At 53.5% G+C, this 24681-nt stretch overlaps 1 protein-coding gene across 4 annotated transcripts in view; it reads left to right on the forward strand.

Moving 5' to 3' along the window:
• SH3BP4 (SH3 domain binding protein 4) overlaps positions 1 to 24681 on the forward strand; it is an 82927-nt gene that overhangs the window by 26134 nt on the left and 32112 nt on the right. For 2 of the 4 annotated variants that reach the window (XM_047721440.1, XM_047721438.1), the window contains one exon: positions 9936 to 10011. The exons of 1 other annotated variant lie outside the window; for it this stretch is intronic. The gene's annotated coding sequence lies outside the window, so the exon portion shown is untranslated. Of the gene's footprint in view, positions 1 to 6295; positions 6453 to 9935; positions 10012 to 24681 lie in introns of all 4 variants that reach the window. One more of the 4 variants, XM_047721439.1, reaches the window with a different exon arrangement.

A 24681-nucleotide genomic window follows, 5' to 3' on the forward strand; every position in this document is an offset into this window, starting at 1 on the left:
GGGCCACCAGGTTCCTGCGAGGGGTTGAGGTTAGACATTGAGCAGAGCCCCGAATGCAGGGGGACTGAAGGCCATAGCTCCTGGCGCCTTCAGAAGACTGTGGTGGGCTTCCTTGCTGACGAGTGGCCTGTATCCATGGGACCTGAACCAGGTCCAGGCCCAGCGTAGGGTCAGGAACTCCTTTGGCGTCCCAAGCTCGGATGGCCTTGGCCTTCAGCCTGGACATGAGCTACAGCAGACGTGTTTATTTTGAATGTAAAATGTCAGTTGGAGTGTGAATACCCTTTGCTTTTCTCCAGTTTAGGAGAGTGTGAATGTATCTCCTTATTATGATTTTGGAAAGAGAGCTTCTGTGAGCAAGCAGGGAGCTAGAGACGGAGGGAGACTGTCAAGCAGGCTCCATGCTTGGCACAGAGCGCGCCACGGGACTCTATCCCACACCCCCGGGATCATGACTGGAGACGAAATCAAGAGTCAGATGCCACTGAGGCGCCAATGTATCTAACTAATGGAACAAAATATTGCCTTGGCTTTCTAAATTGAGAATTTCTGACACTTAGAATAGCCCACTGGCTTGGACCAGAGCTGGCGGCATGTGCTCATTCCTGTCACCCAGCTGTGTCTGTGCCTTGGCCAAAAGGCCCAGTGCTCACCGGCCAGTTTCACATTTGTGACTCCATCTGTTCTGGTTTGCCCTCTGAATGCAGAGCCTGATGTAAGGACTTGGGTTCTGGTGTGGGCAGGGAGCTGGTCCCTGGAAGCAGGAGCGGGGAGCCAGGAGCCAAGGGCGGGGAAAGCAGGTGCAGGGTGAGTCTCTGAGCTCAGGATCACCGTCACGCTGGGGCTCCCTTGTGCCAGGGACTGTCCTGAGGAGCCATGTGAATATGCTATAGATGTGTCCCTCTGGAGGGTAGGAGGCTGGGGAGCTGACCCCAGGGCCGGCCTGGGGAGTGTGTGGCGACTGTTCCTGGGAAAAGAGAAAGGCCACAATTTCAGCCCCATCCAGCAACGGCTGAGACAGCCAGCAAGGTCTGGCGTAATGACTGCCCACCATCAGTGTGGCAGACGGTGTTCTGAGGATGGTCGGAGAAGGTTCAGACCTGCGTGACCATGAAGGCGCACAAAGACAATGCCCACCTGTGGGGGACTCAGCATCCCCCATGCACCTGGCGTCCTCCCTGGGCACCTGCTGGCCGGCGCCTTCCCGGCCTAGAGCCCCTGCATCCCGTTCTATGCTCAGGCAAGCATTTTGTCCCTCATTGTCTTCCGTTTCCAGGCTTGAGTTTCCATGCTTGCTTTACTCTTCCTTCCAGTTCCAGAAGGCAGGACCTGAGTTTCTGACTTCCCTGGCTGTCCCCTCTCTGCTTGACGAGCAGCAGAGGCCCAGTGAGGGTTTGTGAGATGATGACAGAGTGGCCTGTTGACACTCTAACCTCCTGTCCCCCGACCCGAATGGGCCGTGGCCACGGAAGCTCGGGCTGTGTAGTTAGTCATTCACCTTCTGTGCTTCGTTTTTGGTTGCCTATGATGAAGGCAAGCCTAAGTAAGCATCCAGATTCATTCATCATTCGGAGAGACGGGTTGGGGCAGACGGCTTTGTTGGGAAGTGAGAGATGGCAGACAGAACCCACCTTTCAGGGCCCATAATAACCACCTGGCCTGCTGTGTTCTGCCCAGGACCCGATTCCATGCGTCCATGTTGTAGCTGGGAGCTGAGGGGACCCAGGAGGAGGGGGAGTCCCCCAGCCCTGCAGCTGTCCATGGAAATGTTTCCCGAAGTGCACACCAATCCAGTGGCGTTTTGAGTTTGCAAGGTTTTCATAACTTTTTTTTTTTTTTAAGATTGCAATTTTTAAAACATCTTGGTTAAAAAGTAGGATATTCCCTGAGGTTGGGGACTGCTTTGCATTTCTGGGTAACATTGTGCTTATCTCACCAAAGAGATTTAGGAGCTGCAGATTCGTTTTGGATAAATATTTAAAAATACAGAATGGCCCCCTTATTACTTTATTCAGGTCTCAGGCTTCAGAAAGTGTGTGTCCCAGCGACTCTGTTTCTGACCCAGTTTCTGTATATGCTTTGCAGGTATGGCATGTTCTCTGAGGCGGGGGCGGGGGGGGGAGTGGTCTGTGATATGGAGCCAGATGAATGAATAATGAATCATTTCATGCTTTTAGAAAGTAAGCATTCTGCCCTTTGCTCTGCCACTCTGGCTGGGTTTTCTAAACAGCAAATATTACCACACAGTCCAGCAGCGAGGCTGCTGGGGTGGAGGGGGGCGTTCCCCCCACCGAATAGCCCTTTAACAAAGCTCATGGCGGGGGGCTTCCCAAGGCCTTAGTTGGAGATGAGTCAGGCGTGAAAGGGAACTGGAATCAGTTGGAAAAGCTGACCCCGGAGGCTCCAGCTGTGGGTCTCCCTCTCTTGCCTCTTGAACTGTTGCCAGGGTGAAAATTTGACCCCAGGAAGGAGCATCTGAGAGGTCACATGGCTGATGGCCCTGGCTGGGGTGGAGCCAACAGAGTGGAGGAAAGGAGGGCACCCCGAGGGAGGAGGTGGCCGTGGGGTGACGAAACCAGCCAGCACTCATGCCCAGGCGGGCTGGCTCGCCACCCTGCCCACCACCGAGAAGAGCATTCATCACAACGTTCAGAGAGAGCCAGGACTCCAGTCCCCGTCTAACAGGGTCTGAGTGTTCTACCCACCAAGTTGTCTGAAATAGTTTCAGCCTTCTCAGCATTTGTTGGCGCGGGCGGCGGGGGTGTTGGGGAGAGCTCTTGACTTTGTACCGTCTCCCAAGACTCACACCTGGACTCCCTTTGCCTGGTGCAGGCAGGATGTTTAATTTCCTCCTCCTTCAAAAGCCTTGGGAGGTTTTATAATTTATGTCTCGGAAGACGGAACGAAGGAGGGAAGGGTGACATGGGGGCCCAGTCTGACGTCTTACGTTCTCACTCGGGGACATGGGTCTCAGGGCAACCTGCTTTGTCTTCTCTGCTTACTTCACGTTTGACCGTTACTCTGTGTATCAGTCATGGGTGCTGGCCCGGCTCCCTGCCTGGTGACCCCGGCTGTCCACTTCCTGACCTCAGCTCGGGGTCAAAAATGTCCGGTCTCTGTTGTCTCGTCTCAGATATGGGCACAGCGATACCTGCTTGCCCACCTCCCAGCGTCACTGTGGGAATCAGCCAAAAGGCCAGGTAGGAAAGTACAGTATCAACCATCATACGTTGTACCAGTGGTTCTCAAAGTGTGGTCCAGGGACCAGGAGCATCACCATCGCCTGGGAGCAAGGGAGAAGAGCGGGCTCTCAGGCTGGCCTCGGGGCGGGGTGGTGGTGGTGGTGGAGCCGGCCGGCTGTGACTGTGAGGCCTCCATGAGTCCGACCGGTGCGGGGATCACGACCACCTGCCGCCACTGTTAGCAGTTAAGTTCTCAACCTTGTGTTTCTTCCCCCAGGCATTTTGTGGGGCTTCTATGCAGTTGGCATTAAGTATGTGGTCTTTCATGTTCCAAAGCAGAAAAAGAAAAGTCTAATTGAATAGACTCTTGCATGGTATGGAGAGCCCGGTTTTACATTGAGGACACCAAGGCCCAGACTTAAGTTAGGCCTTTTAACCAAGGCCCCCCAGCTCGTGAAGGGCAGAGCTGAAATGCAAACCCACAGAATTCCTCCGTTCACCTGGCTGCGTCCTGCTGCATGGCCCACTCGTCCTGCCCACAGGTTCCTGCCTGGAGCCATCACCCATTTTATCCATGGGCAAAGTTAGAATCAAAAAGAATCAAAAGCCAGGATGACGCCCATGGACAGCCCTCCTTCATTGTCCAGACACTGGACTTAAACTTCCTATCTCGCTGGGGAAGCCCAGGCTCGAGATCCGGGTCAGATTGCGAATGTCCTTAAGTGACCACCCAGCTAGTTAGAAAAGTTACTCAAATCCTGGAAGAAGAATAATGTTCCTTTTTTTTTTTTTTTTTTTAAGATTTTATTTATTCATTTGGGGTGGGAGGAGCAGAGGGAGAGGGATAAGCAGACTCCCTGCTGAGCCCGACCAGGGGCTCCATCCCACAACCCTGAGATCCTGACCTGAGCTGAAGTCAAGAGTCAGAGGCCCAACCCACTGAGCCCCCAGGCGCCCAAAAACTCTGCTTTTTTTAAATGCCAAAAGCCATGTCCGAGAATCTTCCGTCGGGTGGAGGTCTCTTCTGAGTGTGAGTCTGACAGCGCCGCCTCCTGATTTCCTCCTTGAAGTCAATGAACAACACAAAGACGCTGGCAGAGGCGTCTGTGTCAGCTGGTTAATTTTTCCTCGAAGGTTCAACGTTGTCTCCTTTGGCAATCCATTCTTAAGCAGTTCGCCTCAGTCGAGTCTGCAAAATGGTCCACTGGATTGCTGTGGAAGCCACTCCTGTCTCACGCGTGGCCGTTTGTTTCTGTGGTAATTAAATGCATACAGTTTTCCAGAACAGGGCCCACCAGCTGCGGCCAGACAGGATAGAGACCCAGAGGAGGAGTAGAAGCCCCGTCTGGCCACAGGTGTGGGGAGTCTGTGTGTCTGAGACAGCAAGGGGACGGGTAGCACCGAGTCCTTCTGTCACATGCACAGACACCTGAGCCTCCACGCAGGGAGGAAGGCCAACCGGCCAGCTGCACACAGTCCTGATGACCACCGGCTCGGCTTGCTCCTGAGTCGGGGGCCCCATAGGAGCCCACAGGCCGGGATCGTGAATGGAGAGACACATACATAAATCCGTGCGGTTTCCGGTTGTTTGTCTCAATCCCCCTTCCCTTTGTGCTTTAATACTCAGTACGGGTTTCCTGCAGGAGCGGGGAAAGGAACCCATGTTCTGTAAATCACATATTCTGTAGAATTCCAAATGCTGTGTAACTAGGGGAAATATCGGGACCAGCTCTGCATTCTGGGTAAGAAAATGTCACCACCTAAGTCAGGTGAGATTTCAGACACTTCCCCTTGGCGGTATTCATCCCCCACTTGCCTGAATAGGCTTCCCGTTCATGGTGTTGTATGTGTGGATTTTTGATCACGTTGGACGTAAAGGCCATTGCCAGTCTACCAAAGTGTTTACATATTTATATATTTTAGTTTTATTAATTGGCGCTCTTAAAAGGGAATGATTTCCTCTGATAACAATGAAGAACATGGGCCGAAGTCAGGCCAGGAGATCCCACTTTGTTCTTTTTTTTTTTTTTTTAATTATATTTTATTGTATTTTTTTCAGTGTTCCAAGATTCATTGTTTATGCACCACACCCAGTGCTCCATGCAATATGTGCCCTCCGTAATACCCACCATCGGGCTCACTTATCCCCCACAACCACCTCCCCTCCAAAACCCTCAGTTTGTTCGTCCACAGTCTCTCAAGCTTCGTTTCCCCCTCGGATGGCCCATATGTGCAGTGGAATATTACGCAGCCATCAGAAAGGATGAATGCCCAATTTTTGTCACCCACTTTGTTCTGAGGCTCATGGTGCTCAGCTGCTCTTGGAGGCAGGGGCATGCCTCCCTGGCTGAGGTCAGGGATAGCAGCTATAGGTAGCCGTGTGAGCTGACCGAATTTGTCTTTGGGGCCATTATCTGACTGGGTTTCGAGCCATGATGCCCATTTTCTTCTTTCTCTCCTCCGTGCCTCCTCTCGGCGCGGCTGGCGTTTAAGCAGACGCCTCTGGGTACATGCCCACTTCCTTTTGCCCTGAGCCAGCCATGGCCTGGCCCTTTTTGCCCCATTGTATAAGTAAGGCTCATACAGAAATGGTCAGCAGACTCTCCCGGTAGGAGGTGAGACGGAATGTTTCCAGCTCTGTACACGCGATAGGCATGGCTCTTCACCACAACCTGACTTACGGACACTGTAATTTGAATTTCTTGTAATATTCAGGTCCCAGAATACTCTTCCTTTCATCTTCTACCCCCACTATTTTTTTTAAAAATACAAAAACATTCTTTGTTCCTGGGTGGTACAAAGACCGATGACGCCCTAGATTTGGCCCGGCCGAAGTTTGCCTCTGGTGGAGGACAAGAATTTGTCTGGTTCTGCTTTCTGCTCTCAGTCTACTACTCTGGTGCCTTGCGGCATAAGGCGTAGGGATGAGGGAGAACCTGTTCCTGCCATGGAGAGACTTCAGAGATTGGCTGACATGGGGTACGAGCGATCCTCTGGCTGATGGAGCCATACATGTCCATTGTGGTGGCTTGGAAACCTTAAAAAAACCCTCTCATTCCCACAGCAGCCCCTGAGATGGTCAGGATCCTGAGAATTCCTTTTCTGATTTGCAGATACAGCACAATGGTTTCCTAGGGCTGCCTTAGTGAAGGACTCGCTGGGTGTCGTGAGCACCAGGAATGTGTTGTCTCGTGGTGTGGAGGCTGGAAGTCTAAGACGGAGTGTCGGCAAGGCTGGTTCTTTCTGAGGCTATGAGGGAGCATCTCCTCTGTGAGTCTCTCCTGCTTTTAGTGATTTGCTGGCTTCTTGTGACATTTACTCCAATCTCTGTCTTCGTTCTCATGTGGCATACCTCCGTGTGTGTGTGTGTGTGTGTGTGTGTACCTCCAAATTTCCCCCTTTGTAAAGACACCCATCCCATAGGAGCAGGACCCACCCTGAGGACCTCATTTTAATTCCATTACCTCAGTAAAGACCCTATTTCTAAATAAGGTCACATTCTGAGGTCCTGGGGGTTAGGGCAGGACTCTAACGTAAGAATTTGGGGGAGCATAGTTCCATGTATTAACAGGGGATGTGGAAAGCCTGGTTGAGTGTCTTGTTGGTGACTGTCCTGCAGTGAGAACGTAGCTGTCACCTCTGTCTTTGTATGAATATAGTTTCCCGTCAAAATGTCATGAGCCTCTTACTGTTTATGCCCCCAGATTTCCAGACCTCAGGTAGGGTAAACTCTCCATATCTGTGTCTTCAGCTGAGACTGGAAGCTGGTAAAACAGCTACTGGCAGACAGACAGGGAACATTGGGCTGTGGGTGAAGACACGGCATGTTCAGAGACTCCCAAAGACAACAGAATTTTGTGTTCTCCGCATTGCTTTTTGACAGTTTGGTGGTTCTTGTCCACTTTGTCCAATGACAGCACTGATGTTTCATGACACAAAATCAGGGAGTTGGGCATCTTCTAGACTTGGGACTTGATGCCAACTTGATGATCCCACATGAAGTCCTGTGGTTTCTTCTGGGGGCCTTGGAGACTGGGGAGCCCCCACAGGTGTATGGCCACTCTCTGGGGACAGCAGTGCTTGGTCCAGAGATCATGCCCGCTTGCCTCTCAGGAGCGCTGGTCTTTGTGCAGAAACGCAGAGCGTTCGGAGGTTGACCACAGAGCTAGGAGGTTGGAGAGGGACCAGCGGATCCTGTCCACGTAATCCATTCCCCCCTGGACCTCACTGGTGGGACCATTCACAAGCAGATCCCCTTCCTTCCGGGCGCTCCCAGCACCAAGTTGCCAAAGGGTTCCGTGTGTGTGTGTGTGTGTGTGTGTGTGTGTGTGTGTACTTGTGTGCCCCCGCACTCCCGTACATGCCCAAAGTCCAGCATGACCATCTCTGAGTCAGCTTGTTGGGCAACATTGGGTCCTCCCATGGTAGGTATGAGGTAAGAGTCGACCCAGTCACCCTTAGTCTGGGGAACCTGCCAGAGACTCACGGGATGATATTAAACCCTCTACCTAACTGATCCTTTGGAAAGAGCAAATGGCAAGCCCCAGAGAGCTCGCAAGGCCCTTCCCTCAAAATGCTAAGTGACTCATCCTTTAAAGCAACAGGGAATACGAGTGTTGTGGTTAGCTCTTCGTAAAGAAAAAACCTGGCAACTTCTTGTGGTTCCGATGACGTAGCGGTCTGCAGTTTCTCAGCAAACTTGTATTTTGTGGCTGCAAGAGAGGCTTTGGGCAGCCTGGGGTGCAGAGGCCAAGGCAGGGAGCACTTGACGGGGTGGGGGGGTGCTCCTCCAGGGAACTCCGGGCTTGTCGCTTCCCGACGACCTGGCCCAGCGCGGGGGTGCCCCGCACACAGACCAGAGCAGGGGAGTGAGGCCCAGCAGAGCTGGCACCTGGACAGAACGCCGCGAGAGATTCCCACAACCCCAGCCAAGATTTGGGGGAGGGATGGGGAATAGGAAAGGAGGCACCCCAGTTTTATATAGGCTGATGTTGTGACAGGAGGGATGACTTCTAACAATCAGAAAAAAAGAAATGCTCTACGTCATGTTCTACTCACTGTGGAACAGATCAGCAAGAGAAGAGACGGGACACAGAAGCCCCCCCCAACTCCCTGCTGAGAAACCACGTCTGCTAATACTGTCACCGCCTCCTGTCCCTTTTCCGCATGTTTCCCCCTTTCTAACACGAGGAGAGCTCTCAAGTGGCATTGATCTTCTGAGTGCCGCGAGTGTCCAGACGAACATTCAAGAGTCCCGCGAGTCTTCCTTGGACCCGCGGGTAGCGAGGCAGACACGTCCGCGGTCAGCACGCCGGCTGGATGGCAGTATCTTGTTCCCCATGTCTTGAACATCCCGTCCCCAGCCCGCATTTTTCTGTCTCCTTTGGGATCTAAATCTTTTGTTATGTTTGAAAAAACGTTCTCACATCGTTGCCTTTTGTATAGCATTGGTTGACTTTGATGGAGCTCTTCCCTTTGCGATTTTCGATGTCGCTTGTGCCAAGTTCTGTCTAGAGATTAACTGTGTCCATGACGCATTCTTCTCTTGGCTTCAGGTTGATTTCTTTTCCTATGTGTACACCTTCCTGTACCTCTGGAGTCCATTTTACTGTTGAAACCCTGAAGTGGGGTGTCAGGGGGAGCAGTGTCCTGAAAACTAGCCAGCCGCCCCAGCGCTCTTGCCATCGCATGGGAGATACCCGTTCGGAAGAGGGTCTGCACCTGCTGTCTGTTCTCAGGGGAGGGGGCCGGAACGTTGCAGGCCCCGTGACCCTGATTTGGGGAGGGCATCCAGGATGCAGTTTCAGCCTCACATTTCATCACGTGATTGGGCCAGGAGGCCATCGCTCGGGGGAGTCCCGCATGGTGACTGTCAGTCCCGCCCCTCCGTCACGCCATCCTGGTGTAAGGGATCCTTCGTAGATGTGGGCTGTGTAGCATCCCGTAGGTTGAGTGGGACTGGACGCCGCTCCTGAGTAACCGGGTGTCGTGTGTGGGGAGGAAGCCCCGCTGCTGGCGGGGAGACTGGGATGCATCTCTGGGGTTCAGCCATGAGATGATTCTGTCGAATGGCCAGGGTCTGTAGCAGAAGTGACTGCAGGTGAGGGGAGACACAGCCCTGGGGGAAGATAGCAAAAGAGCCGATAAAAATAGTAAATAAAATAACAAATAAAAAAAATTAGAAGTAACAGATTAAAAAATGGCAAATAAAAATAGCCTTGTCGCAGGCTGTGATACAGGTCTGTGTGAGAGGTTTTCTGGGGGCGCGTGCTTGGGGTCTGCGTCCCTGGAAGGCTAGGGCCAGCCTCTGAGACCCCACAGGACGCCCTGCCTCCTGTTCTCAGCAACAGGGAGCGGGGAGGGGGCAGCTTCTCACCCCTGCGCACTGTCTGGGAAGGGAGGGGAGGGGAGGGGAAGGGAGGAAAGGAGAGGGTGGGAGAGGTCTCCAGGGTCCTTTCCTGCCTGGGCCTTCCTTCTGCCAGCCTTGCTCCTGCAGCAGTGATGGAAGGTGCATCTGGGGAGGGGTCTCCAGGGGCCCGTTCCTGGCCTGGGCCTTCCTTCTGCCGGCCTTGCTCCTGCAGCAGTGATGAAAGGTGCATCTGGGGCCACATCGCAGCACCCACCACTGTCCCCACCTTACCGTGTGAACGCTGCTGAGGGCATAGTTCAACCTAGACATGGAAGAGGGAAAGTGCCGTCATGAGGTGTCGCTGACTGAGGCTCTGAATCCCACATTCCCCTTCTGTCTTGCAGCATCTGCCTTCTGTGGACGGGAGGCCAGGTCCTGGGACTTGCACTCTGACGTCAGGAAGCGGGTGGCCTGTCGGAGGTAAGCTGTGTAGCCTGGGTGTTGGAGGAGCAGCTGTCCCCACCTGCTGCATGGAGGCCACTGTGTCATGGCCAGGGTGCAGGGACCCCTGCAGGGAGATGGGCCCCGTATGCCCACGCGGCAGTTCCTGAGGGAGGAGTCACTTCCAGAAGCTTCTTGGCCTTTTACAGCTCTGCAGATGTCTCCCTCACGGCTCTGTCTTCACATCCTTGTCAGCTCTCAGTTTCCCCAACCAGGGAAAGTCACATGGCACCAGGGACTTCCCTTTCTGGTGCCACCCAGGGAACATCTGGCTCTACCAGAAGCCAGACGGGCTGCTTGTTCTCTGCCCTGACAGCCGTGGGGCAGAGCCAGGGTTGGCCGTCCCTTGCCTGTTTGCACAGAGGAGTTAGTCTTACAACAGAAGAGGTTATGAGCTCCCAAACAGTGGCCACCAGTGACGACGTGCAGGTTGAGAGAGCTCCGTGTGGCCGTGGTTATGGCTCGCCTACGCCGGGACTCAGGGCGGGCGTCGGGCCTGGGAACACAGTGGCAGACCGGGCATGCTGCTGTAGCCGGGAAAGAGTGAATGGTGTCCTCATAGAACATCCTCAAGTATTTTCTTGGCTGTTCTTTTTTCTTCTTCTTAACTGTTACTGTTAAAGCGCAGTTGACATGCAACGTTATGTTAGTTTCAGGTGTACAGCGTGGTGATGGGACAGGTCTGTCCAGGGCTTACTGATCCCAGGATCACTGTGGTCCCCATTTCCTTTCACCCAGAGGTGGGATGTTAGCGGCTCTGGGTTCTTTCTCCCTTGGCCAGTGATAGAACAGTCACTGCAGTGGGGCCGTCTACACGGTCTTCTGGGGATGAAGAGCCTTCTGTGCCCTTAACGGGTGAAAGGATCCAGTAGAATTAAATGGATCCTCTGCGTACACTGGGTGGAAGAGGCAGTTCACGAGGAGCCGCTGAGAAGCTGCCTCCTTCCCCATCACGTTGGAATAACAAAAACCCTTCCAAGTAAAATGGGGAGCCACTTGGATCGTTCCAGGTTTTTCCTTAAGTCTTCCGCATCCTTTGTTCGACTTGGGATGGATGACTGGATTTTGTTCCAAAGCTCTTCTCTCCCCACCTTTTCTAGCAGGTCTCATTGTTTTCCAGTATCTGCTTTCCGACAGAAAGAATGTTGGGGGTGCCTGCACGTTACACGCCTGGGGCCTTTTCAGTAGTGATGTGAGGAATTCGGGAGCTCAGTGGTCCCAGGGTCAGTCCTCTCCACACTGAGGTCTCAGGACTTAAAATACTTCTGCCCTTGCCTTATAAGTACAGCCCCTTGCCCTGGAGGCTGTGGTCTGTTTGGGTTGCGGGGAAACCCAGTGAAAGGCATCCAGATTCCTCGCATTCTTTTGGCCTGGCACCAGCCGGAATGCCAGGATTTCTGAAATCAGCCAGCAGATATGCGGCTCGGCTCTTTTCTCTAGATAAACTTGACTGACACCAGTGGGTTGTACAACATACTCGCTATCTGACCCCCCACGTGGTCTCCCCTCTGGGTTTCGATTTAGGGTGCAGCTTGGCGAGTGAGGGCCCACCCCTCCCACACGCCAAATAAGTCTGGTGGAGGTTCCTGGGGCCTCTGCCCAGGACCCCTCGCCTGCTCCAGCAGTAACCTGAGCTGTATTTATCTGGCTTGCTTTCTCTGGCACTGAACCAGGGTTCTTGGGAGCAAGATGTCTGGGAAGATGAAGCAGGTTGGTAGGATGGGGCCCTCTACCTGGAGGTGACCCAGAGTAGTGCCTCTTGTCTCCATCTTGGCATAAAGGGTTCCTGTGAGCCTGGGAGGCTCACTTTTGCCTGTTCTGGGGGGGTGGCAGACGTGCCATCAGGCTGAGATTTTAGGAGAGTAGACGTGTGTCCTGTGTCCTACAGCATTTAGAGAACTCATCGACTGGCTATGGTCAAAAAAAGGCATTGTGATACATGCAGCCAGTTTTTGTGGCTTCCCATCACCCCGCAACCCAGGAATATAAACGCGGTATTCTATGTGCATCTGTAATATTTGAGATCTGATTTATCTCCGGTTCGCTGTGAGGTGGAGCTTCCCGGGGTTTCGGTGTGTATGTCCAGAGTTCTGCCTGATTGTGTGATTTTCCGTGTCATTCCAGCAAGTCTCAGCCTGTTAGCAATCCCCTTGTTATTTCCATCAGAAATCGTTCATTAAAACACCTGCTCCGAGGCTGCAGCTCAAGATGGTGGACCAAGTGAGGGAGCAGAAATGAGCCCTGCAGGGCGCCAGGGTGACTCAGTGGGTTAAGGCCTCTGCCTTAGGCTCAGGTCATGATCCCGGGGTCCTGGGATCGAGCCCCGCATCGGGCTCTCTGCTGAGTGCAGGGCCTGCTTCTCTCTCTCTCTCTCTGCCTACTTGTGTTCTCTGTCTGTCAAATAAATAAATAAAATCTTAAAAAAAAAAAAAGAAAAGAAAAGAAATGAGCCCTGCCTTTCTCTTCACTTTAAGACCCGTGTGAATGACTGTGTAACCGGCAGATACCAGAACTTGGCCTCAGCTCCTCAGGAAGCGTGCCAGCCAAGGACAGAGCCCAGTTCCTCCTCCAGGGGAGGCTACAGCTCATTCCCATAGTTCTGCCAGTGCCTAGGAAGGCTTCAGCCAACTGCCCTCCCATTTTGTTTGCGCGAGCCCTGAAGGAGGGCCCTGTCCTGTCCATTTTACAGATAAGAGGTGAGGCTCTTTCCCTAAGCCACCCCTTCCTGGCCCACCCCCCCCCTTATCTGGTCCTGGGAAGACGCACGCCTCATGCAGGCAGGGGTCCCCAGTCCCGTGCTGGCCCAATAAAAACAAATGACAAGCCATGAATATGAGCCATGTTGCTAATTTTTAGAGGTGACACCAACTTTTTCTCCTAGAACTGTCCATTTACCTAAAAGTCAAGGATATGATTCAAGAATGATTCGATCTTAAATGAAGTTACCCTTTAGCTACCTGGATCCCTCTTCTCTCTCTGGGTAGGGCTCACTCTGGCCAGGCACCCTCGGCCTGGACTATGTGGAGAAGCACCAACAGGGTCTTCTTTTCAGGGGCTACTTTTCAGCCCAGGGATCTCCAGATGTTTCTGATGGGCTGGAGTTTTGGGGGTTTTGTTTTGTTTCGTTTCGAGGTGAGATTCACATAATATCCAGGAACCATTTTAAAGTGTGCTGTTTCCCGGAATGGAGTGCCTTCTGCTCCCGTCGGTGCTTAGCCAAGCCCCAGAAGAATCCCCTATCCCCGTGAAGTAATTATTCCCATCACCCCTGCCCCCATCCCCAGGCAGCTACTAAGCCGTGACCTTTGAGGATGGAACTGGGCTCCAGTCCGTGTGGTGGGAGATCCTGCTGTCAAGACAGAGCAGCTCAGTCCGGCCTGGACGCCCAGGCCTGCTGGGATTGTCCCTGGCTAGATGCCCCCGGGCCACTGCGATCCTGCACCTGCTGAGGCCTGTAAGACACTCCCAGGGGCAAGGTCTGACCTCACATTGTCCCAGAGGGCGCCGCCCCCCCCAGGCCTTGAACCTGAGATATGGCTCTGCCTCTTTCAAAACCTCTGCCTGCCGATGTCTCCCCTCAGTGCTGCCTCACTCAGTAAAGAGTGTGGTTGAATCTGAGTGAGGTCATGAGCCGGCTCCATGGAACCCAGGGAATGTGGACACAGGAGAAAGCCGAGCCTCGCTCCAGGCGCTGAGTGACACTCAGAACGGCGTCTGCGTTCGTAAAAACCTTGTGTGTTAGCCTCGTCGAGGCCCGCCCTCTTCAGCCTCCTTCCAGTGGGGAAGTCTTGAGAACAGATGAGAAATGTTTAACATATTTGGTTTGGAGATAAAGGTGTGAGTAACGACTCCACCATTGTTTATTTCAAGAGCCTCCCAATCTCTCGCTGAAACTCGCTCAGATTACAAAGAACTCCTCAGTCTAATCAGAAAACCCCTCATTTCCCTATCTCTCTGGCTTGAGTTTTCTCCTTTATTAGTTCATTACTTAAAGCCCACGGGGCTTTGGGAAGGGCAGAGTGAATGCATTTTATTCTGGGGTCAGAAAAGTGTCTCTTTGAGCATGTTCCTCTTTTCTAAGTGTAGAAGGATTTCAGTTAGGAGTCCGTGAGCATTTTGCATAAATTAATTTCTTTGGAGCTCGGTTTCCTTGTCTGTAAAAATGGGACCAGTGTCTAGAAAATTCTTAAAGATGAAAAGGAATTAAATATGCTCTCAGACTTGCTCAAGCGGAACAGGAGGGTGACTGGAAGGGTCCAGACCAAGCACTGCGGGCCACGGAGGACCCGGGAAGCAGGATTTGAGGCATGAAGCTGCTTTTCAGGAATTGCATGTCCCGTGTGCGCTCCCCCCACTCCTACCCACACCTGTGCACCTGCCCTCTCATCTGGCCCGTGCCGCTCACCCAGCGTGCACCCGGCCCAGGGATGGCCGCCTGCCAGTGCACAGCTCTCCTCGGTGAGAGCTGCCTCTGGGCTGCTTTCGCATTTCCCGGCTGCCAGCGCTCAGAAGTGGCTTCAGCCTGCTCAGCCTTTCGAGCCAGTCCTCAGTGGTTGGGTCGGCAGGCGCCTGCGGATTGGCTCCCCTGTAGGGGCGTCCATTGGAGATTCCTCAGGGGAAGCTTGCAGGGCCGTGGGGGCGTCCTTGGGCCTGGCAGTGACCACTGCTGGTCCTCCTGGCCAGTGAGGAGATGACCCGTGCTCTTCCTCACCTGGGCTTATATGCTTCTGCCCTCTCCTCCCTGCCTCCTTCCTTTGAGATTTGGCACCACCCGTCACTTTGGGCAAGTCCAGAACCTTGCCTTTCTCACCTCTCGCTATCGTGGTGGTCCCAGAGGTCAGAAAAGAGATTAATATGACCGACTGGCCAGAGTGAATGACGTGGGGCCCCTCCTTCCAAGAGGTGAGCATCAGGCCTGCAGGAGGACCGCGCGGAGGGCCCATCTGGGTCTTCCTGGCACGTTCTGGTCATGTTTTGTAGGCTCCCATCACCATCAGGCAGATAGATGCAGGTCCAGAGTTCCACTTGTGATGCTTCTGGAACCTCCTTTCCACTCTGCCCACAGCGAGGAAAGCTTTGCATTTGGCAGAAGAGGAAGCAGAGATTTAAAAAAAGAAAAAGCAAAAAAGCTGTTGTCATTCCTAGCTCAGTGTCTTCCTGAGGTCACAGTGTCTTCCCTTTACAACCTGGCCATCCGCTGTCCCGGCAGGCAGGGTCTGCCTTATCTGCCCTCCGCCTCTGGTGAGGGTCTGCTGTGCTCAGCACCTGTGCTGTGTGCCGATGCCCTGGTTTGCATGTGAATGGGGATCCCCATCCTCACTCCCATCCACCCCTGGGCCGCCCTGGACTCTGCTCAGTAAACACAACTTGATCCTTTTTCCTTTCTTCCTTGTTGTCACCATAAATCCTGTTTATCCTCGCTGTTCCTGTGGGAGCTGGAATGTGCAGCCCCCTCTCTGCCTTCCGCTTTTGGCTAAATTAATGATCACCGATGGATGTTTAGTCGGCCTATGGTGTCCTCGGGTCACGCCCACCCTGTTTTGGGCCTTGTTCTGTTGAACATCATTTTTATGACAAGCAGGTCAGGGCACCTGGTGGCTCAGTGGATTAAGCCTCTGCCTTCAGCCCAGGTGATGATCTTAGGGTCCTGGGATCGAGCCCCACATCGGGCTCTCTGCTCAGCAGGGGGCCTGTTTCCTCCTCTCTCTCTGCCTGATGCTCTGCCTACTTGTGATCTCTGTCTGTCAAATAAATAAATAAAATCTTAGAAAAAAAAAGAAGAAGAAGAAGAAGCAAGCAGGTGTTTACCCGGGGTCGGTGGCCTCCTAGCATGGTCCTTCTAGAGGGCCTGCTACAGAACTTCAGGGGCACAGGTGGTTTCTGCAGAGAAAACCTGTCGCCCTTACCGCATTTCTGAAAGTATCTGCACCTTCGAAAAAGGCAACAGCCCCTGACTTGGAAGAAGACCGAAGACAGGTTTGGGGATAAGTGGGAGGTAAGAGGAGCAGGCTAGGGTCCGACAGGGGCACCAAGTGTCTCCACTAGGCTGGAGTGCTCAGATGAAACCAACGTCGAACTGGACAGAAACCAGTTAAATCTCTTCTTTCCTTCATCTCTTCGTTAATTCTTTTGCTAATTTTGTTAAATCTAGGTATTAAATTTGTTGATTTACAGATTGAGGGAGACTTGGCTTACGGAAATTCTTTAGATTGTAGTTGAACTCAGGCTTACTCAGAACTACCCCTGATCATCAAAGGCGCTCTGCTGGTGGTTAATGGGAACCTAGCGTCCAGGTCAAGGGCAGCATCCACATTACTACCAGGCCATCCACGGAGCCTCCCAAGTCCTTGAGACCATACAGTGTTGAGGTCTTAAAGAGGAGTTAATGAATTGGCTTTCAAAGGAGGCTGGTTTTTTAATGAGTGGTGCTCAAGGTCTTGGGGCCCAAGTCAGATCTGGCAAAGAGGAAACCAGGGGGAGAAATGTTAACTGTGCAGTGTTTGAAGAGCTCCCCTGTAGCTTCGTTTTACATATAAATTTTGCACAGCACTTTACAGTTTGCAGAGCTCTCTCCAGATTTGTTCGTGATCTGCTCAGGGGACAGCAGGGCAAGCCAGGTATTAATTACTAATTTCATCATATAGGCGAGGGAGCTTCGTGCCTCTGAGAAGCTGGACAGTGATTAGAAGCGAGGCCAGATAGAAGCTTCTGACTTGGAACCATTCCACAGGGGCCCATAGTTCTGCAGTCAACTGGTGGAAGGCTAAGCGGGGTTCTAGAATTGGCCATCAGCGGAAGTCGCCCAACTGTGACAGAGTCCAGGGGCACCTGGATGGACCTGACAGGAGTGTTGCTCACCGGATTCCCATTTGGTTTGGATCCCTTGATTTTGGAGGGATTTCATGTAACTTCAGAATCAGGCCTCCGTCTGCCAGGTCCTAAATATTTGTCAGGGGGCAGGCTTGGGTATAAGCCATGAGAAATTAGTTGCCCACCTGGGGGTGCCAAGTCACCGTGTTAGTGTTTCAGGGTAGCACGTGTGAGTGGGCGTCAGCGTGACCCTGGATGGGCCTGTGGATGGGTAGCACCCCCACTTTGCCGTCCTCCAGTGAGACTGAGCCAGCGTGACCTGGACAGTCTCTTCTGGCCAGGGTCTGGCCCCCAAACACTGGACTCGGGGATGGGCTTCGGTTCTGCAGATGCAGGCCTTGGAGGCCAAGCAACCCGTTCATTGATCTCACGTGAAAAAAGCAATTGCTTTGGTGAGAGCACCCTGGCTGTGCAGAATGGGGCCCTCTCGGGGGGGCCCTTTTGCTCCCACTTGACCAGTGGGGCTCTGGAGGGGTGTTGCCTGGACTCCAGAGCCGACTGTTTGGGTGGCTAACAGCGATGCAGCCGCACTAACTGACCCTCTATTGTGCCTCGGTTTGCCCCTCTGTAAGATGGGAATGGGAGATGCAGTTGCCAGCATGTGACTCCTTCCCGGCTCTTGTTGCCGGGGAGTTTTGGCTCCGACGTTGTGCAGAAGCACATCTGTGGGTGGAGCTAGACCCGCAGGGTCGGGGCTTGGCTGCCAATGGGAAGGCGCTGAGTGCACCCACACCCCTGGCCTCGCTCCGTTTGCTTGTGGGAATCTGTTCCTGTTTTTGCTTGGAGTTGGGTCTTTAGAGCCCTAAAAAGCACCCAAGTGGTCCCAGCTGGTCCCCGTGCGGGGTCACTGCTGCGGCGGAACACGTGCTCCAGGCTTTTCGTCGGTGCCTGCCTCCTGTCCGCGGCTGCTGCTTCGCCCGCTTTTCCTCTGATGCTGCCTTTCCTTTCCTGACCGCACGTTCGTTCCTTTTGTCCTTTAGTGGGTTGTTGCAGATTATATCTAAGGTATGTCTCTGTGTATACCAGAGTTTTGCTGAAGTTTTGTTTTCTAGGTGTTTCCTGTGCACACAACATTTTAGCCCCAAGCAGCTATGTTTTAAAGTGTCCCGATTCCGCGGTATTTAGTAGAATCACAAAGCTGTGCAGCTACCCGTACGTCTCTCTGGTTGAAAACATTTGATCCAATAAGAGACCTGTGAGCCATCACTCAACATCATCCCTGCCTCCGCTGCCAGCAGCCACTAACCTGCTCTCAGTCTCTCTGGATGTGTCTGTTCTGGAACCGTACAGTAATGGGACTTTTTGTGACCATCTTCTGCATTTTCCATGATGTTTTCGGGGGCCGTCCACGGTGTGGCATGGGTCAGAGTTTCCTCCTTTTTATTGAGAGGAAGACCCCATTGTGTGTATGGCTAGACACATTTTATTAGTCGGTTTCTCCGTTCATGGGCACTGGACTGGTGTTGCCTTTTGGTGATTGCCTGTAGCGCTAAGACTCATTCTGTTTTGATGTTCTAACTAAAATGCTAAGAGCCTTCTTCTCTGGTCTCCCGGCTCTTGGAGAGACCCCTGGCTCTGGATTCCAGCCCTGCACCCGGCTCCCATGCCAGTCCCGAGTATTTACTAAACCTCCAAGACCCAGGACTTGACCTAATTGCCTCTTGATGACAGTCCCCTCAAATGGTGCTGATCTGAACTCACCGTCCCCTTCCTGGCGGGACTCTAGAGTGACAGCTCAGTCTATCCCCACGTGAAACACGAGGGCAGGGCCCAGGAACCTGCATTTCACAAACCCTGCTACACCCTGCTACAGACCCACCTACAGTGGGTCCCCCAGCTGGCTACAGCTGCCTTGGGTCCACACTTAACCTATCTCCGCCTTTTGGAGGACCCCTCAGAAGCCACAGATGTTTGCTGAGCCCTCCTGACAACCAGATTCTGCAGGTTGAACACACATCTTACTGGCCAAACGTGGTGAGGGCAGGAAGGGAGTAGGGGGAGCCAGAGCCTGTTGGCTTTCGGAACAATGCGCCACCTCAGGGTCCCCATGTGCCCGAGCACTTAGCTTCCATTATGCGGCTACACCAGGCCTCCCAAGGTTGTATCACCATGTTCTTGGCAGTGGGGTTGTGACTCCTGGGGGGCGGGGAGCAGGCAGAGCCCCTGCTGCTGTCCTCTCTGTAGGGGGGTGTGCTGGACACCAGCTCTTCCCACCCAGGGTGCAGGTGCAGAAGGAAACAGGACGGCAGGTGGTCTGTGTGGCCTTGGACTTCCCCTCCTTTGTCTCTTCCCGCTTCATGCCCAAACTGTTTTGTCCTCCTCTTCCTTTTTCCTCTCCTTTCCTTTCCTTTTCTTTTTTCTTTTGGAGATGGCTATGTACAAGGAAACCTCAGAAGGGCTACTTGCTGCTTTGGGCCATATCCTACCTAACATTCTCAGGTTTTGGTAAAGAATAGGTCATTCAGAAATCTGCAGAGTAGCATTTTTATGGGAAATAATGCATATTCCCTTTTATTTTTAATGGGTTTTAAATGTGATACTAAAACATTCCAGAAAGGAACATGTGGGATGAAGGCAGCCAGTCCTATAGGATGCTCAGAACCAGCTGTCTCTGCCCTCCGGGCTCACCTCACTCTGCTTGGCCCCTGGGGGCCACCAGCCCGGGTTTCTGCTCCCTGAGGCCTCCAGGATCACCCCTCCATCCTGTGACTGTGCCCAGGGGGCCAGAGAAGGGCTGAGACAGAGAGGTAGTGGAGGAGGGCTCTGGGCAGGTGCAGTGACAGCAGTAAATGGCGTGTGTGCCATCACAGCTGAAGGTGAAGGTTTGGGGTACCATGCAACGTCTGTGTGCCCTGGGATGAGTTGGTTCTCCAAATCCGTTCCATCATCTCTACTCATCGAACCTGCTTTGGAGATTCAAGTTCATTGTTAGGCTTTTTTCACCAGACCTGCCTAGTGATACAGGCTTCCTGGTGAGAATTGACATGATCTCTGCTTTTCTGGGGCCAGAATGAACCCATACCCAAGAAATCAAGTGGGGGGCCAGACTGCAGGCAGTTGGGGTTGAGGGGTTCTAGGTGAGATGTGGGGAGTGGCTGAAGGCAGGCCAACAGCAGGGGAAGGAGAGAGAACTGGCCAGGGAGCCGGTCGAGTCTAGAGCAGTGACCAACAAAGTGTGGCCCTGGAACGGGGAGACCCAAACCCTGCATGCACCCTGTTTTTGTAAAGAAGGTTTTATTGGAACCCACATGTGCCCACCTGTTCGGTGTCTGTGCTGTGTTGGCCATGGAGGGGCGGAGGTGACAGGTGGCTGTAGACAGAGGCCCACAAAGCCCGGAAGGTCTGTCCCTTTACAGCAGTGCTGGCTTGGGGACACACAACAGTGTCTGGACACATTACCGGGGGTCACAGCTGGGTTTGGGGCTGCTGCTGGCATTTAGCGGGTAGAGGCTGGGAGGCTGCCAGCCGTTGCACGAGGTGTAGAACATCCCCACAGCAAAACCTGCCCAGGCCCCAGATGGCCAGAGCCTGAGGTTGAGAATCAGTGCTTTCCAGAGACAGTCTTCTGTTCCACCTAGAGAACCACCTGGTTGCGGGGGAGGGGGAATCTAGCATGGGTGATCTCTGGGCGGTGCCCTTTGCCAGGATGGGGATGCAGGGGTGTGGAGCAGGCCCACCTGGGTGCAGGGAGAGGAGGCCAGTGTGTTACCTTCCTGAGTGGCTGTGGGAGGCAGCTGTATGGGAGACATGAGTTTGGGCACCCCATTCCTTGGGGTGGTCTAGCTGTGGCTGGCCTCCTTAAGGAGACTGCCCCAAGCGACAGAAGGACAGAGATGGACAGTGGGGGCACTGGGCACTCTGGGCAGGTGGAGGAGGAGATACCTGTGAAGGCAGGTGGGCCTTCATGGGGGCCTCCAGAGACCCCTGACACCCTCGAAGGCCAGCCCTGAGAGAAAGGAGAAAGTAGTGGGAGGCCACCAAGCGGTCAGTCGTTAGAGAGCTGCCTGATGAGACACACACACACAGGAAAGCACCCTTAGGACCTGGGTCTCCATGTGGGTTCACTGCCAACCCCAGTGAGAACAGTGTCTGAGCTTGTAGGCGGGAGGGACTTCCAGGCCGGGGGGTGGGGGTACACGGAGGGCCCCCGCAGGGACCCCAGGGCAGGTGGGGGCTGTACGAGGGTTTCCAGTGAAAGGAGGGAGGCCCGTTTGCTGCTCTGTCCGCCAGCACCAGCCAGCGTGGAGCCCTGTCCGGGGCCCGCGATCCTGCAGGAAGGAGACGGAGCAGCACAGGGCTCTAGGATAGTGGATGGCATAGCCTCCCAGCTGAAGACAGGCGGAGGGCTGGGGAGAAGCATCAGCCTGGCGTCTGGGCACGAACCATGACAAACAAAGCCGACATAGCGCAGAGACCTTTCCAGCGGTGCCCTTTCTGCTCTGGAGTGGTTTCTTTCTTCTCCCAATCCTCTTTCTTAGCCTCTGTATGCAACAGTCGTCCTCGGGTACCTTTTATGTTTAGTTGGAAGCAGAAGAAAAGCTTCTCCCAGCTCCCCCTGGCTCCAGGTCATCTGCTCCCTGGCCAAGCGCCTCTCCTTGTGTCCGCATCAGAACAGCTGAGAAAAGAAGCCGTCAATGACTAGAGGGGTGTGGACCTGGCTTCAGAGCCTCTGGTGAATTCTCTCCGCTAAGAAACTGTCAGGTCAATTGAAGTCCATTTTATCTGTGCCTGGTACAGACTTGTAGCACAGGCTGCATGGAGAAACAGAGAATAATTCACGAGGGGTTTGCTAATGTATGCTTTGATTAAAAAGAAAAAGGAAAGAAATTTTTTAAAAAGAAATAAAAAATGGGAGCAACCATCTGACCATCCTGTTTTCTGAACCACAACAGCAGGACTTTGGTGATCCTGCTCTGGTCTCCAGGCGCTGGGCTGCTGTGTGCCCAGTGGGGCAGGTGCAGAGACAGCTCATGTTCTTGGAATTGTCTAGAAATTAGCTGACCCCTCCAGTCCTGGTGCTAGGCTCATGCCGGGCTCGCTCTGTGGGCCCTGCCTCCCAGGAGCTGGAGACCTTGGCCCGGTTGCTTGGTTTCTCCAAACCTTGACTGCACAATGGAGGCAGTAATCGTCAGTCTCAGGAAACGAGTACACGGAAAGCACCTAGAAAGTGTCTGACGTGCAGCAGATGTATGTGCTGATTTCCCTGAACCGTGGGACCATGACCAAAATCTGCATGGCTTAAAACAACAGAAATTCATTCTCCCACCCTGGAGGACACAGAGCCACATTTCCTCGGGAAGAACCCATCCTTGCCCCTTCTCTTGTCTGGCAGTTTCCCCACGGTCTTGCTGATCCTTGGCTGGCAGCTGTGTCTCTGATCTGTCTCTGTCTTCACATGGCCACCTGGCCTCTGTGTGTGTCTGGGTCTCTATGTTCAGATTTCCTTTCTCTCATAAGGACACCTGTGGTTGGATCTAGGGCCCGCCCTAATCCAGAATAAACTTATTTTAACTTGATCACATCTGCAAAGACCCTGTTTCCCATTGTCAAATTCAAGGACTCCAGGAGTCAGGATTTAATGTGTCTCTTGGGGGACAGACTGTTTAGCTGGCCATGTGGACGTGGTTATACGTATTACCTGTAGTAAGACTTCTATTGTGGCTCACGTCCTTGTCCTCAGCATTTCTGGGAGCCAGCTCCGAGCAGGAAACATCTTCTTTGTGTTGTGTTCTTGGAGCAGCTACCCTGAAATGGGGCAGATGCCCTGTATACTTGGTTGACTTAAGGAAGATAATGCCCCCCCCGCCCCCTCATAACTTTATTGTTTTCAAAACAGCATTCTGCATTAGACAGACGTCGGAAAGGCTGTGAATGTTAAGTCTTACTTTGGAGAAGCAGCCACATTCCTGAACGGTGAGGCTGGAACCGCCCACATGCCCTGCACTGGTTCCGGTATTCGCTGAGTGATGGCTACTGTGTGCAGAGCACTGCAGTGGCCACGGAAGGGCACCATCCTTGCTGAACCAGAAGGAAGCCTGGCTGGATAGGCACACAATTAAATATAGCCACAGGCAAGTGTTTAGGTCTTATTGTAGGGGAGTGCCGGGGCGCCAGGGCTGGTGACTGCAGATGTGGCATTGACTCTGACGCTTACTGGTTTAAGGAGCCTGGACATCCCCTGGCGGCTTCCCGGGGGCCCTAACATGGGCTCACATGGGACCTCCAGGGATAACTGGCTGCAGGAGACACAAGAACAGTGGGAATGTTCCTTGGCCTCTGCAGACGGGTCCTGCGGTGCCCCCTGGATCACAGCACAGCCCAGGGACCGGCTGGATGACCCAGTTTGCTGGACAGGTGGTCGTCAGAATGGGCTGTGTTTGCCGGTTGGGAGTGGGCTCCATAAAGTTCCTTTCATGGGAGCTGAGGCAGAAGCCAAAGTTAACCTCTTAAGTGTCACCTTTTAGTGTGTTCTCAAACGTGTGTCTTACATAAAGAAAGCTCCAAGATGGGATTATGCCTCACATCTGAGTGGGGCATGTGAATTTCCTTCACTAGGAAAGTGGGCTCCTGCTCTCACTCATGGCGAACCTGAGAGCATGAAGCCTGGCCTGATCCCAAGCTATACACAGATTTCCTCTGTCACCTGCCCGGCCTGTTGGACCTGGGTGCCCATCACTGCTGGGACAGGAGCCAGCCCAAGGGCCCATCTCTAACCATGTTCTTCGATGTACAGGGACCACAAGTGTCCCTCAAATGGCATGTCCATCAGGAACCTCGAAATGTGAACTTGTTGGAAATAGGGTCCTTGTAGAGGTGACCTGTTTGGTTTGGAGGAGGTCGTGCGGGAATTGGGTGCCCATCCCAGGAGTGGTGTCCTTAGATGTCAGCTGTGTGCAGATGGGGAAGAAGGCTGCCTGGTGGCCGAAGCAGAGATAGAAGCACGCATAAGCCAAGGAGAGGCAGGGCTGGCCTGTGACCCCTCACGCCAGGAGGGTAGCCTGGAACAGAGTCTTTTCCAGAGCGTGTGAGAGCACGAGGCCCCCTGACACCTTGCTTACAAAAGACTGCCCACCTCTAGAACTGGGACCTTTAAAGGCCTTTTTAATGTAGTGATTTGTTCTAGCCTCACCCGCCGTGTCCCAGCCTCGCTGAGCCCAGGGCGCCACCAGGAGGCACGGGACAGCGTGGGCTGTGGGGCCCGGGCCGTGGGTGGGTGGGGTTGGGGGTGTGCACACGGTGTGAGCCGTGCTGGCCAGGTGAGCCTCTCTCTGCCTGGGTTACAGACCTGCCTCGTCTTGACCTCAGTGTTGCCTAGGGTTTCTGCAGAGACCTGAAGAGTGTGTCCTGCTTCTAATGATGAATCGCGGTGTGCTGCAGGGTCGTCCTGATGCAGTTCTCCCAGCTGTCGACTCTGTTCAGACAGTCTGGTTCAGTTCACACTCACACCCGGGGACGCTTGTCTCGTTCTCTCCCGCCCGTGGATGACAAGGCATCTGCACATGGCCGTAACCGCAGCAGGACAGGGTCCCCGGATTCCTGAGGCTGCACAGGCTGTTTGCTGGGGCCCACTGGGTCACTTAACCTCTTAGGACACACGTTGATCTCTTCAGGGTCCAAGTGTTAAGACGGAGCTGCCCACTGATTAGCAGAGCTCCCCTCACCTGGGCATTCAGATCTGCAGCCTGTGGGGGAGCTGTCATTTCGGGAGTCCTGTGTGTGTCTTGTGCACGGCTATGGAAGAACTTCACCTCCAAGAGTTTAGTGTTGTGGGTGTGCAAG

The sequence above is a fragment of the Lutra lutra genome, chromosome 3 (genome assembly GCF_902655055.1).
Source record: "Lutra lutra chromosome 3, mLutLut1.2, whole genome shotgun sequence".
Lineage (NCBI taxonomy): Eukaryota > Metazoa > Chordata > Mammalia > Carnivora > Mustelidae > Lutra > Lutra lutra.